The following is a 9,564-nucleotide window of genomic DNA, read 5'->3' as shown; positions in this document are numbered from 1 at the left end:
CAACTTCCCTAGCCGGTTGGATCACTTGGGGATCTCTCTCCTTTCCCTCTCTCTCTCTCTCTCTCTCTCTCTCTCTCTCTCTCTCTCTCTCTCTCTCTCTCTCTCTCTCTCTCTCTCTCTCTCTCTCTCTCTCGTGGGAGGTTGTTTTCTTGTTTTGTTCTGTTCTGTTTTGTTTTCTGGCCTTGCGCTCAGGCCACCTCAGTTTCCCCAGGACTTAAAGCCTCATAACTCATCCACCCAACCCAGGAACCTGAGCCCCTGAGGCCGCGTGAAATCGCACTGTCTCCGGCCCGCTTCCTTCCCCAGACCCCGGCGCCGGCCGGGGCCTCTCCCGGGGATTTGGTTGTGCAGGGGAGGGTGGGGGGCGGGGGTGGTTTCCAGCCTGGGAACAGACCCCGGAGCCCGCCTTTCCTACTTCTAACCCCGGGGAGGGGCTCCCGCACCTGTCGCCGTCCCCTCTGCTGCCCCCGACGGCCGCCTGGGAGAACAGCTGCCTCCCTTTCCACGCTCCAGTGGTGTGGCCGCGCCGTCCGGGCGCCCGCGGTTCCCACATGGGTCCTCGCCACGGGACCCAGCTCGTGGCGGCAGTGAAAAGCGGAGAGGGGGCAGAGAGGTGTCCAGAGTTGGCGTCCCCCCAAAGGCGTGGAGCCCTGGCACCCCAGCGCCCGCGTGCCCTGAAGAAGCAATGTGGTGCATGCACCGCTGGGCACGCACAGCCCAGCGCTCTGCCCGCTCGCGGACCGATCCGGCTGGCGCCCCCTGGTGCCCAGCCCGCGGCAATGGCGCCCCACACGCGCTGCCTGGCAAATCCCTTCCATTTGCATTCCAGATTCAGAGAACAGTTGAGCCTTGATGATGAAGAACATCCCCCGCTTCGCCCCATCCTACACACTCACCCCCAGTTAACACTGCCGGATGCGCTGTGTGTGTGTGTGTGTGTGTGTGTGTGTGTGTGTGTGTGTGTGTGTGTGTGTGCCAGTCCTGGGGCCTGAACTCTGGGCCTGGGCACTATCCCTCAGCTCTTCAGCTCAAGGATACCACTTGAGGCACAGCACCACTTCTGGCTTTTTTCTGCTGAGGTGCTGAGGAATCGAACTCAGGGCCTCATGCATGCAAGGCAAGCACTCTGCCACTGAGCCACCTTCCCAGCCCTGGACGTTGTTTCTTAGTCCTCCTCGGCCCTCCCTCTCAAGGCTAGTTCTTGAGCCATAGCTCTACTTCTGGCTTTCTGTGGTGGTTAATTGGAGATAAGAGTCTCATGAATTTCCTGTCTGAGTTGGTTTCAAACTGCTACCCTCAGATCTCAGCCTGCAGAGAAGCAAGAATTTACATGCCTGAGCCACCAGTGTCCTGTCCAGCTAAAATTATTTCAACCTCTCTATTCAGTACTGATATGCAACCTAGAGGTCCCATTCTCTGCTGCAGGCATACCTGTTGTGCAACAGGCTGGCCTCACCTGGATCTTCCACTTAATCTTACTTCTCTTTGCAACAGCAAAACTATACATATATACCATTTCATTCATAAAGTGTGTATCACAAAAAGTATATGAACACCCCACTTTCAGAACTGGAAACTTGAGACCTTTCTCAGGTGTTTTCCTTATGAATTCTTTTTTGTTTTTGTCAGTTGTAGGGTTTGAACTCAGGGCCTGGGGTCTGTCCCTGAACATCTACATGCTCAAGGCTAGCACTCTACCACTTGAGCCACAGTGCCACTTCCAGTTTTGTTTGTTAGTTTTTGGTTGGTCATGGGGCTAGAACGCTGAGCCTGAGCGCTGTCCCTCAGCTCTTCAGCTCAAGGCTAGTGCTCTACCACTTGAGCCACAGCGCCATTTCCAGTTTTCTGAGTGGCTTGTTGGAGATAAGAGTCTCTCGGATTTTCCTGCCCAAGCTGGCTTTGATCCTCAGATCTCAATCTCCTGATTGGCTAGGATTACAGGTGTGAGCCACATGCACCCAGCCCTATGAATTATTTTGCAATTTTTAAAAATCTTATTAACATCTGTTAGTTGTACAAGCAGGTTTCATTTCCCTAAGATTTCTTCTGATATATAGAGATTGGGGTTTCTTGTGGTCAGATTCAAACTCATTACATGGCAACATTAATTCTCCTAAAGGGGCTCTGCTCACTGCCTACTTTGCCCTACTTTAATACTTACCCACCTTAGCAATTCTCAAGGAGAAACCTCTCTTTGTCTTCCTTGCTTAAAAACCTGTAATCCTAGCTACTCAGTAGTATGAAATCTGAGGGACTCAGTTCAAAGCCAGTTCAGACAGAAACGTCTCTGAGACTTTTTCTTTTCTTTCTTTCTTCTTTTTTTTGGGGGGGGGGGAGTCCGGTCGTGGGGCCTGAACTCTGGGCCTGGGCGTTGTCCCTCAGCTCTTCAGCTCAAGGCTAGCACTCTACCACTTGAGCCACAGCACCACTTCTGGCTTTTTTCTTTTTGCTTATGTGGTGCTGAGGAATCGAACCCAGGACCTCATGCATGCAAGGCAAGCGCTCTACCACTGAGCCACCTTCCCAGCCCCTCTTTTTTGGGGGGGGGAGGGAGAGTGGCAGGGTAGTTCTGGGGCTTGAACTCAGGGCCTGGGCACTGTCTCTGAGCTTCCTTTGCTCAAGGCTAACCACAACACTCCTTCTAGCTTTTCCTGATTATGTACTACTAAGAAATCAAACCCAGCTCTTCATGAATACTAGACAAGCACTCTACCACTAAGCCACATTCCCAGCCTAGAGCTCCATTCTTAAATAAAAAGCCAAGCAAGAGTGTTCAGGTTGGGCTGAGAATGTGGCTTAGTGTAGAGTGCTTGCCTAGCATGCATGAGGTCCTGGGTTTGATTCCTCAGTACCACATAAACAGAAAAAAAGCTGGGAGTGGTGCTGTGGCTCAAGTATTACTGTGTTAGCCTTGAGCTAAAGATGCTCAAGGACAGTGCCCAAACCCTGATTTCAAGCCCCAGGACTAGCCAAAAAAATAAATAAATAAATAAAGTGCACAGGTCTTGAGTTCAAGCCCTAGTACTGCCCCTTCCCCCCTCCCCCCCAATAAAAAAAAGAATTGTAGCACTTATCTCTGACAGTAGCTCAGTGATAGAGCTACCATACAGGAGGCACTGGGTTTGAGCCTTAGTACTGAAACAAACACCTAGAAAACCCAGTTGTACTTATAAGGTTGTTTTGGGATTTAAAGAGGAACAGGCAGTTCAAGTTCTAAATTACTATCTTGTGTTCAAGCTTTATGAAGCATTCAGAGTATGCCAGCTATATCTGCTCCTATTATCTTTCACTCCACCCCTCCCAGCTAGATCCCAAGAGGTTTACTGTTGTCTGTTTATTGTTCAGCACTTAGAGAAAAAGCATGCTAAATATCCAGAATATAAGCAGGGCACAGGCTGCCATGTTTCTAGTCAGCTATGTTAAGAGCTGCAATGAATACATAAATGAAAGAAGGGAGGTGTTACTTGTCAATGGACTCTAGTTTCCCAGCATTCCTTTCTCTTTCCTCACTCTAACCCAGTGACTTTGGTTCTTGTTTTACTATAAAAATACAGATAATCAAGCCAGGTGTGAGTGGCTCAGACCTGTAATAATAGCTACTCTGGAGGCTAGGCAGCTAGATCTGAGGACTGTAGTTGAAGACCAGCCCAGGCAGGAAAGTCCATGAGAGTCTCATCTTCAGTTAATCACCAAAAAGCCAAAAGTAAGAGCTGTGGTTTTTGTGCTAGAATGCTAACCTTGAGCTAAAAAAGCTCAGAGACAGTGCTTAGGCCCTAAGTTCAGGCCCCACACTGAATATATATATATATATATATATATATATATATATATAATGAGAGAGAGAGAGAAAGAGAGAGATCTCACAGACTTTCCTGTTGTGGCTTGCTTTGAACCACTATCCTCAGATGTCAGCTTCCTGAGTGGCTAAGATTACAGGTGTGAGCCACTGATGCCAGGCTAGAAGATGGGTTAGGATTAGACAGAAAAAGCTGGCCTGCAGAGTAGTTCCAAACTTTAGCTCAATCTGTTACCAGGATATCTGACATCCTCACCATTTCCTACTTGGCCCATTTGTGCATGGTGTTATCCATCTCAGGATATTCTAACAGAAGTCAAACTGGTAAGTCTAGCTGGTCTTCAGATTATCTCCTGATAGAGGACAGAAGAGCTAGCATAGCCCTCGGGCCAGACTATAAATGCATGTTTTTGTCTTGTTACAATGAATGTCAACTGTGTCATTTTCTGTGGAGCAGGGAGGAATGGCCTCCCTTCACCCTTTCAAATTCTTTGGATGTGCTATGAATTAAATTGGCCTAAAATGGGGCTGAGGATGCAATTTAACGGTAGAGCCCTTGTGATGCATGCACAAGGACCTGGGTTTGATAAACTACCACCACCACCACCACCACCACCCAAAAAAAGTAGAAAGAATGACAGACAAAAGAAAGGAAGTCAGGAACAAAGAAATATAGAAGGAACTGGGCCAGTGGCTCACACCTGTAAGCCTAGAGGCTCAGATCTGAGGATTGATGTTTAAAGCCAGCCTGGGCAGAAAAGACCCTTGAGACTCTTATTTCCAATAAACTACTCAAAGAAGCCAGAAGTGGTGCTGTGGCTCAAGTGGTAGAGCACTGACCTTGAGCATATAGAGCACAAAGATCAGAAACAATACCCAGGCCCTTAGTTCAAGCCCCAGGACTGGCAAAAAGAGAGAGAGAAAGAGGAAGTAAGGGAATAAAGAAGGAAGGAAGGAAGGAAGGAAGGAAGGGAGGGAGGGAGGAAGGAAAACTTTAACAGAAAAGTTTAACAGCAGACTGCTGGTGGCTTATACCTGTAAGCCTAGCAACTCAAGAGGCTGAGATCTGAGAATCACAGTTCAAAGTCAGGCTAAGCAGGAAAGCCCCATGAAACTTTGGTCTCCAATTTAACCACTTAAAAGCCGAAAGTGGTGTGGCTGAAGTGGTAGATCACTAGCCTTGAGCAAGAAAAGCTCAGGAACAGTACCCAGGCCCAAAGTTCAAGCTCCAGTATTGGCATACACACTCACACACACACACACACACACACACACACACACACACACACACACACACACACATTAATAAAAATTAGAAATTTCAAATCTGCTTAACATTTATCTTTGAAGGACACATAAGCAGCTGCCTCTCAGAAAGCATCAATGCATAGCCATTTGTGCTCTATATGTTTCCATATTTTATGTGATCAAAAAATAACATAAGGGGCTGGGAAGGTGGCTCAGTGGTAGAGCGCTTGCCTCGCATGCATGAGACCCTGGGTTTGATTCTTCAGCACCACATAAGCAGAAAAAGCCAGAAGTGGTACTGTGGCTCAAGTGGTAGAGTGCTAGCCTTGAGCTGAAGAGCTGAGGGACAGCACCCAGGCCCAGAGTTCAGGCCCCACAACTGACCAAAAAATAAAATAAAATAAAATAATGTAAGTCAGGAGCAGGTAGCTAACATCTGTAATCCTAGCTACTCAGGAGGCTGAGATCTGAAGATCACGATTCAAAGCCATCCTCGGCAGGAAAGTCCATGAGACTCATCTCCAATTAACCACCAGAAAACCAGAAGTAGTACTGTGGCTCCAGTGGTAGAGTGCTCGCCTTGAGCTGAAGAACTCAAGGACAGCACCTAGGCCCAGAGTTCAAGCCCCACAACCAGCAAAAATAAATAAAAAATAACAAGCCACGCCCCAGAGGCTCACACCTGTAATCCTAGCTACTCAGGAGGCTGAGATCTGAGGATCACAGTTCAAAGCCAGCCAAGGCAGAAGAATCCATGAGACTCTTTATTTTATTTTATTTTTTATTTTTTTGGGTCCAGTCGTGGGGCCTGAAGTCTGGGCCTGGGCGCTGTCCCTCAGCTCTTCAGCTCAAGGCTAGCGCTCTACCACTTGAGCCACAGTGCCACTTCCGGCTTTTTTCTTTTTGCTTATGTGGTGCTGAGGAATCAAACCCAGGGCCTCATGCATGCAAAGCAAGCACTCTACCACTGAGCCACCTTCCCAGCCCTCTATGAGACTCTTATCTCCAGTAAACCACCAGAAAATGAGCTGTGGTACCATGGCTCAAAGTTGTAGAGCACTTGCCTTGAATGAAAATGCTCAGGAATAGTGCCCAGGACCTACAACAAAACCCAAACAAACATGCTTAGGTGGATATGTTATCTATAACTTTAATCCCCATTTGGGAAATAAATTCAGAAAAAAAAATGTGATTTTTAAGTCTACCTTGAACTAACCTGAGATGGCCTTAGGAAGTTGGGGGGAAAACAAACTGTGGAAGGAAAGAAGGAAGAAAAGTCTTCAGGTTAGCTTTTTGGTATAGCTTCTAGCAAGCTGGCCTTGTTCTACATCCTCCCATTTGTTCATAACAACACATTGAAGATCTCTCTTTTCCCCTTGGTGTTTCTTTACTCCAGCAAAATCTCTCTCTCAGTCTCCTCATTACTTTTCAGGTGATTTAGTTAACAATCCCTCCTCTGTTGTCCTGGCCTCTTTTTCACATTACCTAGTCCATTTTGCAGTGTGTGAAGGCAGAATTAAAGGTCAAATCCCAGTGGAACTGTCACTCCTAGACATTGTGTCTCTTCAGAAAACCAGAGTGTCAATTTAGTGACCCAGCAATTCCAGTCCTGAGCACATAACCAAGAGAAATGGAAGTGGAAGTCCCCACCAGAACTGGTTCAGCAGTGTTTTATAGTAGCATTGTTCATAGCAGCCAAGAGATGGAAACTCCCATGTGCCCCGCAATGGGAGAATTGTAAACAAAACATACTATATGCAAACACTGGAACACTGTTCAGCCGTAAGAGAATGCTGCCAGCTGAGTGTGGTGGCATGCCTGTTATTCCAGTGAGGAGGGATGTAAGAGAGTTGAAGTCCAGCCTTGCAGGGAGACTCTACTTTGAAAATAACTAAGCCGGGGAACTGGTGGCTCAGGCCTGTAATCCTAGCTACTCAGGAAGCTGAGATCTCAGAATCGTTGTTCAAAGCCAGCCTGAGTAGGAAAGTCTGTGAGACTCATCTCCAATGAACCACCAGAAAATGCGAAGTGGTGCTGTGGCTCAAAGTGGTAGTACAAAGCCGGAGGGGGAGAGGGAGAGAGAGAGGGAGATGAAGTCTCATTACTCATTATGTTGACAGGCTGGCTTTGAACTCCTGGATTCATGCAGACCTTCTCAGCCTCTCCAGTGTTGCTACTTCCCTGCTCCCAGCTCCTAGCCCACTTTACCTGGACCTCTCTCTCCTTTTGTCTGCATTTTCCCTGTCCTATTCCTACTCAGATTCCTTCTCAGAAACTTCTTTAGGATAGGATCTGTGCTGAAGGGAGATGTTGTGGATAGTTGGTTTGGAACAAGACAAGGATGGAGGTGCCCCAGGCCCTGCCATGGCCGACCCTTGTCCTAATGGAGAGAGTAACACCTCCCCAGCTTCAACTCCTGTCCTCTTATGGGCCTGAGCTGCGCTTCATGGACAACTCTTGTCTGTTGAGAACTCTGTTCTCTGGAGTCTTTAATACTTTTCCACTTAGGAATACTTTTTTTTTTAATTAATTAATTTTTTTTTTGCTTGGTCCTGGGGCTTGAACTCTGGGCCTGAACGCTGTCCTTCAGCTCTTCAGCTCAAGGCTAATGCTCTACCACTTGAGCCACAGCACTACTTCCAGTTCTCTGGTGATTTATTGGAGATACGAGTCTCAGGGACTTTCCTGCCCGGGCTGGTTTTGAACCTCGATCCTCAGATCTCAGCCTCCTCAGTAGCTAGGATTATAGGCCTGAGCCACTGGTGCCCAGCTTTAAGAAGACTTTTTATTCACTTAATTTCGCAACAAATGTTGCCCATGTCTTTTTGACTTTGCTACCTAGCTGCTTTCTTTTCCTTTCTTTCCTCTCTGTTTTTCTGGGGGTGTCATTTTTGCTACTAGGGCTTGAATTCAGGAATACCATTCTCACTCAACCTTCCTTCTTTTTTCTGTTTGCCAGTCCTGTGGCTTGAACTCAGGACCTGAATATTGTCTCTGACCTTCCTTTACTCGACTAGCACTCTACTTCAGCACCACTTCCGGCTTTTTCTGTTTTATGTGATATTGAGGAATCGAACACAGGCCTTCATGCATGCGACAAACTACTGTTGTCACATTCTCAGCCAGCTCCTTGGCTCTTATGTATTTATTTATTTATTGTGTGCCTGTACTGGGGCTTGAACTCAGGGCCTGGGCTCTAATCCTTAGATTTTTTTTCATACAAGGCTAGTACTCTACCAATTGAGACATGGCTCCACTTCCAGCTTTTTGGTAGTTAATTGGAGATAAGAGTTTCACAGACTTTCCTGCCCAGGCTGGCTTTGAACCATGATCCTCAGATCTCAGCCTCCTGAGTAGTTAGGATTACAGGCATAAGCAACTGGCGTCAGGTTGACACTTCATCTCTAAAAGCAAAAGGATAATAAGTGGGGCAGGAGCATATAACCAGAGAATCTCAGAAAATGAGACACCTTTTTTTTTTTTTGCCAGACCTGGGCCTTGAACTCAGAGCCTGGGCACTGTCCCTGAGCTTCTTTCTTTTTGCTCAAGGCTAGCACTCTACCACTTGAGCCACAGAGCCACTTCTGTCTTTTTCTGTTTATGTGGTACTGAATCTATCCTAGGTCTTTATTTATGCTAGGCAAGCACTCTACCACTAAGCCACATTCCCAGCCCACACCAATTTTTTTTTTTTTGGTAAGTCCTGGGGCTTGAACTCCAGGCCTGAGCACTGTCCCCTGAGCTCTTCAGCTCAAGGCTAGTGCTCTTAAGCCAGGCGCTGGTGGCTCACACCAGCAATCCTAGCTACTCAGGAGGCTGAGATCTAAGGATCGAGATTCAAAGCCAGCCGAGGCAGGAAAGACCATGACACTCCTATCTCCAATAAACCACTAGAAAACCGAAAGTGGCACTGTAGCTCAAGTGGTAGAGCACTCACCTTGAGCTGAAGAGCTGAGGGACAGCGCCCAGGCCCAGAGTTCAAGTTCCATGACTGACAAAAGAAAAAAAAAAAAAAAAAAAAGGCTAGTGCTCTTGAGCCACAGTGCCACTCCCATTTTTTCTAGTATTTAATTGGAGATAAGAGTCTCATGGAAAAAAAAAAAAAAAGAGTCTCATGGACCTTCTGCCCGGGGCTGGCTGTGAGCCACGATCCTAAGATCTCAGCCTCCCGAGTAGTTTGGATTACAGGCATGAGCCACTGGTGCCCAGCTTACACAAATTTTTTAACACTCTGCAAGTAAATAAAACAGAGGTTGGTTGATAGCTCATGTCTTCCTGCAATGTTAGCTAACAATTGAGAGGTTGAAACTGGGAGGATTGTGGCTTGAGGCCAGCTTGGGCAGAGTTCAACATATTTCCCTCATTTCAACCAAAAGAATTTGGGTGTCTTGGCATGAATCTGTCATCCCAGCTCCTTGGGAGGCTTAGATTGGGTGAGTCATAGTTCAGGGCTAGCTCAGGTATAGATACAAGACCCTTTCTTGGGCACTGATGACTCATGCATGTCTGTAATTCCAGCT

The sequence above is a fragment of the Dipodomys merriami genome, unplaced genomic scaffold, assembly GCF_024711535.1.
Source record: "Dipodomys merriami isolate MVZ:Mamm:240054 unplaced genomic scaffold, mDipMer1.0.p SCAF_10, whole genome shotgun sequence".
NCBI lineage: Eukaryota > Metazoa > Chordata > Mammalia > Rodentia > Heteromyidae > Dipodomys > Dipodomys merriami.
The sequence above is the reverse complement of the archived record's forward strand: the minus strand, read 5'-3'. Positions refer to the sequence as shown.